Below are 15,369 nucleotides of genomic sequence, written 5' to 3'. Positions count from 1 at the left end.
TGCTGATTTTCGGAACAAAGGCTTCGTGATAACATTTCGTACGGCAATTTGGCACCCCAACTTAATTGCAAAGATATAATACATACAAAAGTGCACAAACATGGCAACACACTGGACATAGATGAATACTCGAGCAAGGTGATATTATCAACTCAGAGTGTACCCCACTTGGACTGGAATTTCAACAAAAGTTGATTTTACTAATACATTGAACAAATGATTCCAATGAGGCGGAGTTCACTGCCTCCTCAGATAACATATTCCAATAATACATTGCGCGAGGAAATAAAGAGGACTTGCGAACATTGATGCGGCTGACTGGCTGTCTAATAGTTTTACTGTGGTGCGTCCTTTCTGATCGTTTGAAAGGATCGTGAAGATATCGTTCCCATGATAGCTTAAAGTTCTCGTGATAAAGTTGGTATATAAATGTTAAGCTAGATATTATGTCTTATGTCTTAAGTTGCTGACACTAGAGTGATGGGAGTAAACAGAATAAATAAAACGCAAAGCGAAATTCTGTACTCTCTCGATTTTGTTAATCAAGAATTGTATATATATATATATATATATATATATATATATATATATATATATATATATATATATATATATATATATATATATATATATGTATATATATATATATATTGTTACGCATGAAGAAAACGAAGACCAGTGAACGTGCTTGCGGTCCCGGGGGTAGGAAGGAAGAAGAGGACGACGCTCAGTTGATGAACCAGCTGACTGCTCTTGCGCTCACCTCCGCGACTTAAAGTAAACGGTCCCCTTCATCCGTAAGGGTTACAAACGGTCTCCTTCGCACGCAACAAAGTGGTGGAGGTGCCGGGTATCGCTCACAACAGCGGACCCATCACTGCCGCAGCTTCGTCGAAGCCGTCGACTTGCCGGCCTCCCGCCATCAGCCGTGACCATCTTCGACATGCCAGAAGAAGGAGCCACTCCGAGGGCAGCGCCTAGCAGTCCACTGCCATACTACCGAGTTCCACCCACCTTCGGAGGCAAAGCGGGGGAAGATGCCGACGAGTGGCTCGTCCACTACAAACGAGTGAGCAAATCCAACGGGTGGGATGCAACCGCTCAGCTCACCAATGTGGTGTTCTCCCTGACCGATACCGCCCTCGTGTGGTATGAAAACCACGAGGACGCGCTTACGACGTGGGAACATTTTGTGGACGAGCTAAAGGCTTGTTTTGGGGACTCAGTCGCCAAAAAGAAGCGTGCGGAGCAGACACTGTCTCAACGGGCGCAGCTACCAGGTGAGACATGCACAACATATATCGAAGAAGTATTAAAGCTGTGCAAGGTGGTCAGTGCTCGTATGTCAGAAGAAGATAAAGTCGGACATTTGCTGAAAGGAGTGGCTGAGGATGTATACAATTTTCTAATTGGAAAGGAGAGCCTCAGTTCTGTGTCTGACGTCATTCGGCACTACAGAACTTTTGAAACGCTCAAGATGCGTCGGATTGCGCGAAAGTTTGGTCGATTGGCAAACGTGACGACGGTTGCCAGTGTGGACACGAGTCCTTGCCTCGACCTTCCTTCCACCATCCGACAGATCGTCCGCGAGGAACTTTCCCGCCGCGAGGAGTTGCATTCAACTGCTGACCACCATGGCGTGTACACGTCACGTGAGGCTATGACGACGCCACATTTGTCCCCTTGGCAACCGATGGTTACCGCAGCGGCCGTAGAGTACAGCGCAGCCCCACAGCCGAGGATGACAACACGCCCTCCGACTCCGCGCTATGACCAACGCGCTCAACGCACGCCTACTCGACGCCCGATGTATCGTCGTGACACACGCCACGAACCAACCCACTACACGCGGGAAAATGATAATATCCGCTTTATCGACGAACAACCAAGGTTTCGACCTCTCCCGGTGTGTTATTCCTGTGGTGTCCCAGGTCATATATCGCGGTTTTGCAACCAGCGTATGACCACGTGGTATGGCCAGCCCTCAGAGTTTTCTCGGCCCTCCGAACGGTCACACGTTGCCCCGTGGCCAGCACACGTATCATCTGGCGACGAGTATTGGCTCAGCAGCTCCCGGAATCGCTCCCCGGCAGCTGACAGGAGTTTGACACCCCCACCGCAACGTCGTGCTCTCCGTTCTCCCTCACCGCGGCATCGCACCACGTCCCCTTCGTCACCGGAAAACTAGCTAGCGCGGCCGATGGAGGTGAGGTCGCTGGAGACGTGCTACTGACAGAAATACCTCCTGTGTTGATGCTGAAAAACAAAGTGCGCGTGCTTGTAGATAATGTCCCTGTGATGGCTCTGGTGGACACAGGCGCAACAATTTCCGCCATGAGTGTCTCGTTTAAACACGTGTTAGGGCGAAAGGTTTTGTTTAAATGGGACGAAGATTCAAAGTTCTGTGGAGTGAGTGGTGAGCCATTGCGACCTATTGGTGTGTGTAGTGCTGACGTATTTTTGGGAGGCCATGTTATTACGACAGAGTTTGTAATTATTCCTCGGTCGACTCATGATGTTATTCTCGGCATGGACTTCTTGCGGGAGTGTGGTGCTACTGTCGAATGCCGCACAGGAAAAGTATTCTTAAGTGGTAGGATTCCATCAGGACTCCTGGAGAACCCTGTAGATCGCGAAACTGCACTGTGTGTTTGTGGTGATACGGTCATACCTGCATCATCTACCGTTTGCGTTCCCGTTGTCTGTTGCGGCGCCGATTCCGACTGCTTCGAAGCTACCGTAGAACCGATGCACTTTAACTGTATGAAGAAGAATGTGTTGGTGCCACATTGTGTGGTGTCGATCAAAGGTGGACGCACTGGCTTATGGACCGTAAACTGTTCTAAGGAGCCCGTTATACTATCAGATGGCATGAAATTAGCCTTCGCCAGGGAACACGCGTCCTTATCAGTGGCTGAACTTACAGATGTGCCGGAAGAACCTGATGGCCACAGTTCGGAAACGGCCCTTTTGTCGATGGTAAATAAATTGCTCAGCACGAGTGAACGCCGAACGTTAGTGGGTGTGCTTTCGAAGCACGTTTCGGTATTCGACTTTGCGCAGAAGGACAATATACCTGCAATCCCTGCGTCTCGGACGCGCCATACCATCAACACGGGTTCGGCAAATCCGATTAGACAAAAGCCATATCGTGTTTCACCATCAGAGCGCCAGATTATCAACGAACAAGTGCAAGAAATGATTAAAAAGGGAGTCGTACAAGAGTCAGCAAGTCCGTGGGCAGCTCCAGTGATTCTTGTTAAAAAAAAAGATGGATCTTGGAGATTTTGCGTCGACTATCGCCGTTTGAATGATGTAACAAAAAAGGACGTGTACCCACTCCCACGTATTGATGACGGAATAGACTGCCTTCATTCCGCGTCTTACTTTTCCTCAGTAGATTTACGATCCGGCTATTGGCAAATTCCGATGCATCCTGACGACAAGGAGAAGACTGCCTTTGTAACCCCTGACGCGCTCTTCGAATTTAATGTGATGCCATTTGGATTGTGCAACGCTCCGGCAACTTTCGAGAGATTTATGGACACTGTATTGCGTGGCTTGAAGTGGAACATCTGCATGTGCTACCTCGACGACGTCGTCATCTTTGGCCGCACCTTCAGCGAATACAACTCGCGTCTGGATATTGTCCTGAACTGCATCAGAAACGCTGGTCTAGTGTTAAACTCTAAGAAATGCCACTTCGGAGATCGCCAAACCCTTGTGCTTGGGCACCTCGTCGACAAGGATGGCATCCGCCCTGATCCCCAGAAAACAGCAGCCGTTGAAGCGTTCAGTGCACCGCGCTGTGTCAAGGAGCTCCGTAGTTTTCTGGGGCTTTGTTCCTATTTTAGCCGATTTATTCCTAAATTCGCCGACGTTGCGTATCCGCTGACATGCCTGCTACGGAAGGACACCCCCTTTGAGTGGACTCCGGAGTGTGACTCTTCTTTTCGTCAGTTGAAGTTCCTGCTGACGTCACGACCGGTTCTTCAACATTTCAGTCCTTCAGCTCCGACAGAACTCCATACAGATGCCAGTGGCATAGGTATTGGTGCCGTCCTAGTTCAACGCGACGGTGACCGCGAACACGTGATCGCATATGCAAGCCGCTCATTAAGTAGGCCCGAGCAGAATTACACTGTGACGGAACAAGAATGCCTCGCGGTAATATTTGCGGTTCAGCGGTTTCGTTCTTACCTGTATGGACGCCCCTTTACAGTGGTCACCGACCACCACTCATTGTGTTGGCTTGTGAATCTTCGTGACCCTTGTGGCCGCCTTGCGCGCTGGGCGCTCCGACTGCAAGAATACAGCTTCACCGTCTCTTATAAGAGTGGTCGACGACACGCTGATGCGGACTGTCTCTCGCGTATGCCACTTAGTACTACGGACTGTGACGCCGACGACTTCGATCACCTCGTGGCTTCTGTGTCGCCGCGTTTTCCAGACGTCGACTGCTTCAAAACCGAACAGCGAAAAGACGGTAAATTAACACCGCTCTTCACCGCTACGACCGCCTCGACGACAGCAAACCATTTCTGTGTACGTGATGGACTCCTCTATAAGAAGAACTTTTCCAGCACTGGCGCACGTTTTCTCCTAGTGGTGCCGGAGAGCCCTCGCACAGCGATTCTGAGTGCTATGCACGACGACCCTACGACTGGCCATCTAGGTTCGGCGAGGACGCTCTACCGGATTCAGGAACGCTTTTATTGGCCTGGAATGCGACAATCTGTTGAGACGTATGTGGCCAGCTGCATGCAGTGTCAGCGCCACAAACGGCCATCTACTGCTCCAGCAGGTCTTCTGCAGCCGATCCCGCCTCCAAGCACGCCTTTCCAACAAGTGGGCATTGACTTCGTAGGCCCATTTCCGAAATCAGCCAAGGGAAACCGTTGGATAGTTGTTTGCGTCGACTACCTCACACGCTACTGCGAGACGGCGGCAGTGCCCTCCGCAACTGCCACTGACGTTTCAACATTCCTGCTGCAATATGTGATCCTGCGACATGGTCCGCCTCGCGTGATCATCAGCGACCGTGGACGACAATTCACAGCAGACGTCGTAGAGGAGCTGCTTCGTTTGTGTGATTCCCACTTGCGTCACTCGACACCATACCATCCACAAACGAATGGGCTTACGGAGCGCACCAACCGAACAATTGTGAACATGCTATCTATGTACGTTTCATCCGACCACAAGAACTGGGATGACGTACTGCCTTTTATCACGTACACGTTCAACACCGCCAAGCACGAGACCACCGGCTATAGCCCTTTCTTCCTGCTGTACGCACGGCCACCCCGGTACACAATCGACACTGTTTTCCCCTTCTGCAGTCACGAAAATCCCACTGTCGCCGAGACTCTCTGCCTCGCCGAAGAAGCTCGTCGTATTGCTCGTTTGCGCACTTTGGCATCGCAGGACAGATCAAAAGCACGCTACGACATTCGCCACCATCCGGTAACCTATCGCCCTGGTGATTTAGTCTGGCTGTGGACTCCAGTACGGAAACGCGGGTTATGCCAAAAGCTTTTGGCCACCTACGATGGACCGTTTGTGATTATTGACAGACTCACGGAAGTCACGTATAACACAGCTCGCCTCACGGCGAGTGGTAGAAGAGCTGCCAAGACACAAGTGGTCCATGTCGCCCGCTTGAAATTGTTCACGTCAAGACACATGGATTTACTCGCCCGGCGGGCTTCGTCTGCGACGAGAGGAATGTTACGCATGAAGAAAACGAAGACCAGTGAACGTGCTTGCGGTCCCGGGGGTAGGAAGGAAGAAGAGGACAACGCTCAGTTGATGAACCAGCTGACTGCTCTTGCGCTCACCTCCGCGACTTAAAGTAAACGGTCCCCTTCATCCGTAAGGGTTACAAACGGTCTCCTTCGCACGCAACAATATATATATATATATATATATATATATATATATACTTTCAACTTCTACTCGGGGCCATTACAGAGCCTATTCGCGGAGCACTTTTCTTTAGAGAAACGAGCTGGCGCTTTGGGCGACGGGGCGTATGTTTCCTGAGCGAAAAAGCGCATGAATACGTAACCATTACCGCTTCTGTTCTGCTTCTGCGCTATCCACTGCCGGAAATCCAACGGGGTGTTCGCTGAACCACTGTGCTGCATTTATGCTGCAAAGTGGGGAGCAGTAGAGTGAAGACGCGTGCGGTAGTTGGCTGCAAAAATTGTGGCCGCCATGTTAAGCAATAGAATGAATCTACGTGTACAAGTTTACGGTCCGCTGCTACCTAAGGGCTTCCTGTGTTGCCGGCTCTTAGCGGTGCACGGTTTTCCTCGAGGATAAATGAAGATCACTCATCTTCCAGTGTTCTATCACTAATTTCCAAGGAAAGGACTTCAACCCCGGAAGGTCGGCAAGAGTGAGTACCACTCCTTACACAGTGACAAAGGGTGGCACCGCTTCCTGGCATAGTAAGATTCTCGCACCATTATCAACACACATCCACCTCAACTGAAATGCAAACTTACGCCCACGCTATTAATAACGTATGAAGAACAAGCGAACAGGTGCAAACTTGAATTAATGGGCCGAAGCATGGGTGACGGGAACTACACTGACAGAAAAGAAATGTCCTAAAGTGAATGTTTCGTGACGGTTCGCAGAGTAAGCGAGTGACCATGGATAACACATCTTTGCTACAAGTTATTACAAATTACAGAACATCTACGTTACAAGCCTTGTGCGCAGGAAAGAACAAATCCACCACAACTGAGCACACACGCAAACGATCATGAAGAAAATATACAATTAGATAGTGACCACAGTGAGGTACATGACTGAGTCAGGAACGTGACAAGCCGCGCTGCTTCAAAGGATTTGTCAAATAAAGAGCGAAGAGAAAAACACACTGATCCCGATTCAATTCATAAGCGGGAAGTTTGCACAGCTTTTAATATATTTTGAGAACTGAGTTTAGTACAAGCACGGTATGAGTTGCCTGCGCCATATGGACAAAGCGTAATGAGCTTGGAAAGCGTTTACATGTCCTCTGAAGCTGTGAGCAAAGCCTCGTGTCGTCTTCCCAGTTACCCTATACGAAATCCGCTGAAACAGGTTTGCAGAGCTGCACCAGGCAATAACGAGCCACCACGTGATCAAACATGGCAGCGCCCACGGGATCCCTGTGAAAAGTGTCTGTATTTGAAGAAAGCGGTCACACGGAGACATACGGGGAATAGTAAGGGTTGAGTTTGTAGTCCGATTTTTAAACATACATGGGCGCCTATGCATGCGATACATCCATCTCAAGCTTTTGCAATTCTCTTTGTCAGTAACAGTTCTGCCATGAACACCTATTGACGAACTGAACGTCGTATAGATCTGCACCAAAGACCATTTTTTTCTTAGATGCATGTAAACAGATATGGCTGCTTCGTAGGGACTTCAGTTCCTTATACTCCGGCCAGTGATTAAAAAATATCGAACTTTCAAAGAAATTACAGCGTGAACGAAACATGTGCACGCACGCACACGCACTCACTTAAAGACGGACTGGCGGACGGACCGACCGACCAACCGACCGACCGACCGACCGACAGACCGACCGACAGACCGACCGACAGACCGACCGACCGACAGACCGACAGACCGACAGACCGACCGACCGACCGACCGACCGACCGACCGACCGACCGACCGACCGACCGACCGACCGACCGACCGACCGACCGACCGACCGACCGACCGACCGACCGACAGACCGACCGACCGACCGACCGACCGACAGACCGGCCGACCGACAGACCGACCGACCGACAGACCGACAGACCGACCGACAGACCGACAGACCGACAGACCGACCGACCGACAGACCGACAGACCGACAGACCGACAGACCGACAGACCGACCGACCGACCGACCGACCGACCGACCGACCGACCGACAGACAGACAGACAGACAGACAGACAGACAGACAGACAGACAGACAGACAGACAGACAGACAGACAGACAGACAGACAGACAGACAGACAGACAGAAAGACTAAACAAACTCACGCACAGTTGTTTAACATTTTTGCACCATTCACGTGCATATTTCTAGCAGCGCAAGAAATTACACCCTTACCGCCATGTCGTTACCAAGTAGCCTCGTTTTCAAAACAGCCAAAATCATAATCTGCAGTCAAAATACAATTTGCATCCTGTGTAGTCATTTTGGTTTGTGCTGAGCAATATTTACGCTGTAAAGCCAGCGGAGGAAATTTATAATTCCCGCAAGAGCTCCTATGAAGTTTCACTCGTTACTCTCCTTTCACTCGCGGATCTTGTAACAGACACGTATATTACAGAATTTGGGAAACAGTTGGAGCATTTATTAACGATAAAGGGGCAATGTTGGAAAGTGAACTGATTAAAAAAGTAATTAAGGCGAATATGATGCACGAAGAGATTGCAAGCGCAGTGATTACACTGCACGGGCGGTAAGCTTTTACCAGAAAACACATAAGCGTAAGTAACAAGTGAATTCAAAAATAACACCACTATACAGAAAGTAATCTAAATGTATGATGAGACCTTATATCTTTTACATCCACTTGCATCTGAAGGTAATTAAAGAACTTTGAAGAATCCTTACGAGATATATAGAGGTATCAAAGAGAAGCGCTTCTGAATATAACGTGTCATTTTACATAGCAACAATACGTCCAGCTTTCCTGCGTGCCACCTGGCCAGTGTTACGAAGCAGAACCTGATTGCGGCTGCACTGTGCGCTACCGCTAGAAACGCGGCGTGTGCCTTTTCGCTTCACGGCACCATGTCACTGCTTGCGACTTTCCTTTTTTCGCATGTTTACCGAGCAAATTAGAAAGGGCTAGCCGGCACTCGCGAGCAGGTTACCGATACTAAATGTGTTTTTGTTTTGTTTTGCTACTTTAGCAAAAATGCATAATGTCTCCAACAATATCATGAAGGTCGCGAGCAAGTACTGCGTGAACTCTGCGCTTTCAGCACCTTGCAAGTCAGGACAGATTTGCTGACTAATGTCCAAACAGAAAAAAGTCTGAATGCGCAAAGAAGCATGCAACATTTTTCACGAATTGTGTATCCGCGGTCGTTTACCGTATTCTGTTATCTTGTGGGAGAGGGCACATCGGGCAAACCGGGCGCTGCATTAATGATCGCACGTGAGAGCACAATCTATCTGTAAGGAGTAACAATGGTGGGCATTCGGCGCTCCATTGCAAGGAGTTTCGGCTGCTCACCGCAGTTCGTCCAAATCCAGGTAATGGCAAATACTGAAGCTTTCTTCATGAGGCAACATAGCAACAAGTGCTATGTAAGCACTTGTTGCTATATTGTAAAACAAGTAAGCATGTGATCTCGGGGGCCATGAACAAAGTAACATCGCTGGCGCTTACAACGCCGCAAGAGCAAAGCGGCGATCTGTCACACCACAATCTACGTGGTGTGTTTTTTTTTCCACCGGCTAGTCGTGGCATGGTCGTCGTCTCTTTCTTTCGAAGAAGAGGCGAAGAAGAGGCAACTGCCGAGCCAGTTTCAAGCCCTATAACTCTAGCTGAGGTTGTAGGGTATATTGGAAAGTTGAGAGACTTTGTGTCTCAACAGCAAGCTGTGCCAGAAGAACTGTACAAAAACAGTGACTCTTGGACAGTTTTATTACTTCCTGTGCATTAAAAGTACAAGTGCAGAAGAAGATTATAGATTTTTTTCTAAGTGAGAGAAAGGCAGCATTATAACTGTTATGAGCCTTGTACTTGTTGATATGTACAAATTCCATTTCACACATTTCTAGCACTATGACAGCCATGTCTCTTGCTCCATGAAGTGTGCTTCAAACTTTTGACTCTGTATGCCCTCTTATGTTGGTCTAGTGAATATTCAGTTTAGTGAACTTTCAGTTATGTGAGCTATTTCCTTCAGTCCCTTGAAGTTCACTCAAGTGAGAGTTCACTGTATTGATGCCACATCCTTTCGTGATGACTGGATACTTTAATGCCCACCACTATCTTAGGGGAAGCTCTAAGGTAAACTGGAGGGGCAGAAGATTAGTGTCATTTGCCTCCGAACAAGGGCTGTGTTTGTTAAATGACGGAAGCGCCACCTTTCTGCGTGAGACTATCTTCAGTAGCTGCCTGGAACTCACCTTTGTTTCACGTTCCTTCACCAAAAAGGCCAGGTGATTTTGGGATATCGAAACGCGGAGAAGTGACCACTTCCCCATTTATCTTAGGATTGAAGGACTGACGGACTCCAAGTTACCTGGCGTCACCTAGTGTATCGAGTGGCCAATACTCAAATCAATCGTGGAAGGCGGCTGTCGTGAGGCCTTATCCACTAGCCTAGAGCACACTATAAAGGGTGCTCTAGAGGCTGCCACGCTTTCGCTTTCGTGAACATATGCACGCACCGAATACGACATTGAATTAGAGAAGCTTCGTGCAATACGTCGCCATGCAGAACGAGGATATAGGCGCACGAAGTCGCTACATGGCTTGAGATTAGCCAGATGAACTAAAAAAAAAAATCAGCGTCGCATGGACAAACTTGCATCGCAAAGGCGGCTGTCATTCTGCAAGTCTTTGGATCCAAGAAAACTTTAGTCTGACGTATTTACCAACAATGCAGAGAGGTTGACATCGCTGACGATTTCTGCAGGAGGATTGCTGGCGAAAGTAGTACCGCTGGAACATCGACGCTGGACCACTCACCCATTTCACGCGAAACCCGCATGGCCAGTCCTTTCACTATCGACAAACGTGAAGTTGTACTTGCCTTGTGTAAGTGTTCATCACCACCAGAACCCGACGGTATAACCTTGTCGTGTCCTATGTAATCTTGGTGAAGCGGCCCGGAGAGTGCTTCTTTACTTATTCAACAGCTCCTGTTCAGAGAGGTACAGTTGCACAGGAATAGAAGACTAGTCGCCTAGATCCACTACTCAAACCTGGAAAGTCGCTTGTAAACATTACATCACACCAACCGATTGCGCTTGCCAGCCGCATCGGAAAACTAATGGAGAGAATGGTTCTAGCATGATTAGAATGATACGTCGAACATAACGAGGAATATCCAGACGAATGGCAGGTTTTAGGCGTGGCCGTCATTGCATAGACAACGTCATTGACTTGCTGACGTACGTCCAGCACCAGAAAGCCTACAAGCGATTATCGCTGCCCTGTTTCTTGATGTCAAGGGTGCGTAGGATAACGTAACACACGAATAGATCTTCAGCACCTTAGAGGCAGTAGGACTTGGCGGCAAGATCTACTTCTGGATTAGCAGATACCTACAAAGGAGATCATTTTTCCTACCCAGGATGGCCCAACCTCTCAGCGTTACAGTAACCGTGGGGTCCCTCAGTTTGGAGTACTGAGCCCAACGATCTTCAATTTAACACTCATTGGACTCGCCTTCATCCTTCCAAGCACCGTGCGGCTCTCCATCTAGCCAACGGCATACGTATTTGGACGTCGGGTGTGACACGACTTCAGCTTCGCGCTGCGGCTTCAGAAGGCAGGCACTTTAACGTCATCGTACCTTCGGGAACAAAGGCTTCAAATATCATGTAAAAAGTGCGCAGTGGTGGCATTTACCGGGGAAAAATGTCTACATACGTGATATTCGTCGACGAACAGCTGATCTCATGTAGCACAAGTAAAGATAGCTTTGGGGGTGGTTATTGACAGAAATCTCTCTTGGACCCCTCATGTAAATTACGTGAAAAAAAACGACTGACGGCAACTTGCCATATGTTTAGGCTCCTAGAAGGAAAGACCTAGGGAGTGTTGATAAAATCTATGCTGCAACTGTACAGGGTTCTCTTTATTGGATTCCTGCGGTATAGCGTACCGGTCATCTCCAACACCTGCAGAACTAACCTGAATACAATCCAAGGTATCCAAGTACAAGTCTTCAGGATATGCCTTGGTCACCGCGGAGCGCGTCCACAGCAGAAGTTATTGTAATCACTCAAGAGAACACTACCAGGACACACATTGCCGTTGAAACAATGCGTGTGCACATACGACACTTCGTCCGGACCCCCATCCACAACCTCGCGAGTCTCCATGTAGAAAGACCCAACAAGACATTCACTACAACTGTCTTCACGCACCGCGCCTCTTTTACTTCAAGGTAAACGCCTTCTGCAAGACCTTCGATTCCTCCATAGTGTACGAGCTGTACTCATGTAAATCTCACAATCCCAGAGCTTCAGAAAAACTCTGACTTGCCGTCATCAGTACAGAAGCAACTTTGTTCCTCTTATACGATAAATACAGCTACTGCATATAGGTCTATACTGATGGCTCAACTACACCAACCAGGTCCGGTGGCGCTGTAGTTATACCAACAAGGACAATAAGCCAACGGTTCCAGACTTCTGCCATCACTACGTCTACAGCTGCAGAGTTCGCGACTCTCCGCGATGCGCTTCATGTGATGAACACAGAGAGTCCTGAAAAATGCCCAGTCTTCTGCGATTCAAGGCTGGCCTTACAATCTCTACAGTCATTATATCGCCGACATGGAACTCACGATAAATTGACGGGCGAAATGTGGGAGTCATCCATCGCTTGAGAGAAAAAGACCATGATATCAGTTTTCGATGGATACCAGGCCGTAGCGGTACCACAGGAAATGATGACGCAGATAGGGCAACTCGGATGTCAAACGAAGAAGACCGCTGCGCCCCCATTCCTCTCTCAGGGACAGACGCTTCGAGACAGCTTTGCGTTCTAGCACTCACACTCTTGTTAGCTGAGTGGGACACCGCACATACAAGGTGCACCAGACTGCGCAGACTAAACCCTTTACTGCAACTCAGACCTGCGGCCGGACTGCACCGACGCTAAGCGTCTCTTCTGTGTCGGTTATGGCTGGGAGTTGCTTTCACGAAAGCATATTCAGCACTAATTGAAATGGCTGATAGTCCTGCATGTGATAATTGCGGATGCGAAGAGAGCATTACCCGCTTACTGTGCTCCAGTCTCCAATTTCAAGCACAAACGCAATATTTGTACAACACATTGAGGAAACTAGATGATCGTCGTCTGAGTGAACAGACAGTACTAGAGCACTGTCCCCACCAATCATATATGCTGAGAAGGCAGTGAAGGCACTTTTGTGCTTTCTGAAAACGTCTGGTTTGCACGAACGGCTTTGACTCAAGTACTGTCCGTGCACGTCTCTTTACCCTCTCTCTCTCTCTCCTTTCTCTCCCTATTTCCCTTATCCCAGTGCAGGGTAGCCAACCGGACTCTTGGCTGATTAACATCCCTGCCTTGCGTATATCCCTCTCTCTCTCATGAAATAAAGTTTGTGTTCTGCGCTCTGTCCTGTTCTCTTTCTTTTTTTTTTTTCTAGTGCAGCTTGCGCAGCACATTTATAAATCAAGCTCTTTGTTTGTACCAGCAATCCTGCCTCAGCAACGTCGTTAAGAAACATGTGCGATTGTGAATTTTTCTATCCTAACGCACTTTCGTCGACACTGGACAATATTCTGTTCTGCCTATTTCTTCATGAGAACCGCATTTCGTTTAAGTTTCCTGGTTACCTTTCATGGAAGGCTCTCGGGCGCAAGACATGGGGTGAGCTGCTTCCTTTTATTTTAGTTCAGGCAGTTTCCTTTGCTGATTAATATACAGGTGGACATAGGGAGTGTAAAATTGATCGTTCTGTGTCAGTTTATACATTGGGCCACCTCGTCAGGGCAAATTAAAGCACAGAGAAAAACAGGAACAACGCCGCATTAAATAATAGGTGGTAGTTCCGAGCGCTGACAGAACTGCGTTCTTAATTTAATTTTTTCCTTGCAGAGACGTGGTATTATTTTCCTTCTTTTCATTTTTTACCACCCTAATTAAAATGCCAAGGCTTGTTCGTTCACGCACGCACCTACCATCCCATTTAGAATTTCCATTAGAGCGTGCGTTACTCTTCTTGAAACCCACAGAAATGTGGATTTCAGATGTGGACGTTGAATGTGGGCGCAGTTTTATCAGATGCGAATATTGAAGGAAATTTAATGTGGAGGTGTTAGTATCTTTTTTTACGCTGGTAATTTCTGTCTTTAGCTTATAAACAGTTCAGACCATCTGGAAACTATTGTCTTTTTACTTCACCAAGAATACCGGCCTCGTAGTTGTTTTCTCCTTCTTGTTCAGCGTGTGCTTGTGTGTGTGCGTGCGTGTGTGTGCGTGTGTGCGTGTGCGTGCCTTATATACGTTGCTTAATTTTCTATGACACTAACCTTTAATACGAAGTTATGTTTGGGAGCTCAGGTTGAAATTCCCAGCTGGTAGTAAAAATTCCGTATCTGCTCACAACGCGGCAGAACTATGCAAGCGTTAAGCGGGGTTACGTTTACAGTAAGTGTACAAATATAGGCAAGGAAGAAGACAGCGCAAAGAAACAATGAGGTGGAATGGACGGAGACCCAGCGCAATGCGCCGCTGCCATCAAGACAGCGGGTCCCCCAGCGCCAAAGCAGCGCAGCTTACGCCGATGTCACGATGGGGAAAGGCGGTGGGAGCTGTTCGCGGTGCAACGACTCGCTTAATCCCAGTCACTGAAGCAATCGTCGCTAGTTTCTTACCCGCCTCGGGAGTGAGCCACGGCCATCTGGAGCGTGGGCGAAAGGCGGAACGCCGAAGGAGGAACAAGCTGACGCAAGAGAATAAATAACGCAAGAGGACGAGAGAGAAAGAGAGTGATTGCAGCAGTGCTGCAGCTTCGCAGCAGTAGTGAACCCGAGACGACAGAACAATGCGATTGAAAGTCTCCGCAACCGTGTCTGAAGCAGCACTCTCGCTTTGCAAGGCGCACAGCCAAGTAGTGGATGTCGCGGTGCTCTCGCTTTGTACGTGCGCTTAAGCTGAGTTTCATTATTTTTTATGCTAACGACCACGTGATAAATTCTGACTCGGTTACCGCACACTACACCGCCAAGCAGGTTCGTGGGCAAAGGTTCACCGCACTAATCTTGTCTACGCCATCACTCTGTTAGAAAGCTGCAAGCCTCTACAAGATTTAGCGTGGAAAAAGGAGAAATTGCGAAACTCTTGTTCTAGACTTTTATCCCCGCCCTTCTGCTCGAATGTATGGCAAGTGTAATATAGGAAATGTAGAGTTCAAGGCTGGAGTAGCCGGTGGCCTGTGTGTTACAGACTCGTTGTTGTCCCATGCAGGGGTCATTAGCAACTACACTAAACTCTCAAGTAAAACATATGTCACTTGGGAACTTGGCAAAGGAATACTTGCACTACCCGCCCCTGCAACAGCGAGCGTATTTGCTGTTAACAAATAGGTTCGAATACTTGAGTGGCAATTTAGTATTTTGAGCTTGAAGGCTTCTCGAGGG

At 48.3% G+C, this 15,369-nt stretch overlaps 2 protein-coding genes across 2 annotated transcripts in view; one reads left to right on the top strand and one right to left on the bottom strand.

Moving 5' to 3' along the window:
- The window catches only part of LOC135909271 (acetylcholinesterase-1-like), a 651,651-nt gene that overhangs the window by 96,105 nt on the left and 540,177 nt on the right, over positions 1-15,369 (top strand). The window lies entirely within an intron of this gene.
- Positions 1-15,369, bottom strand: part of LOC135910208 (uncharacterized) — a 67,720-nt gene that overhangs the window by 51,963 nt on the left and 388 nt on the right. The gene's annotated exons all lie outside the window — the stretch shown is intronic.

This window comes from Dermacentor albipictus, chromosome 1 (assembly GCF_038994185.2).
Source record: "Dermacentor albipictus isolate Rhodes 1998 colony chromosome 1, USDA_Dalb.pri_finalv2, whole genome shotgun sequence".
Lineage (NCBI taxonomy): Eukaryota > Metazoa > Arthropoda > Arachnida > Ixodida > Ixodidae > Dermacentor > Dermacentor albipictus.
This window is presented reverse-complemented; position numbering and strand designations above follow the sequence as displayed.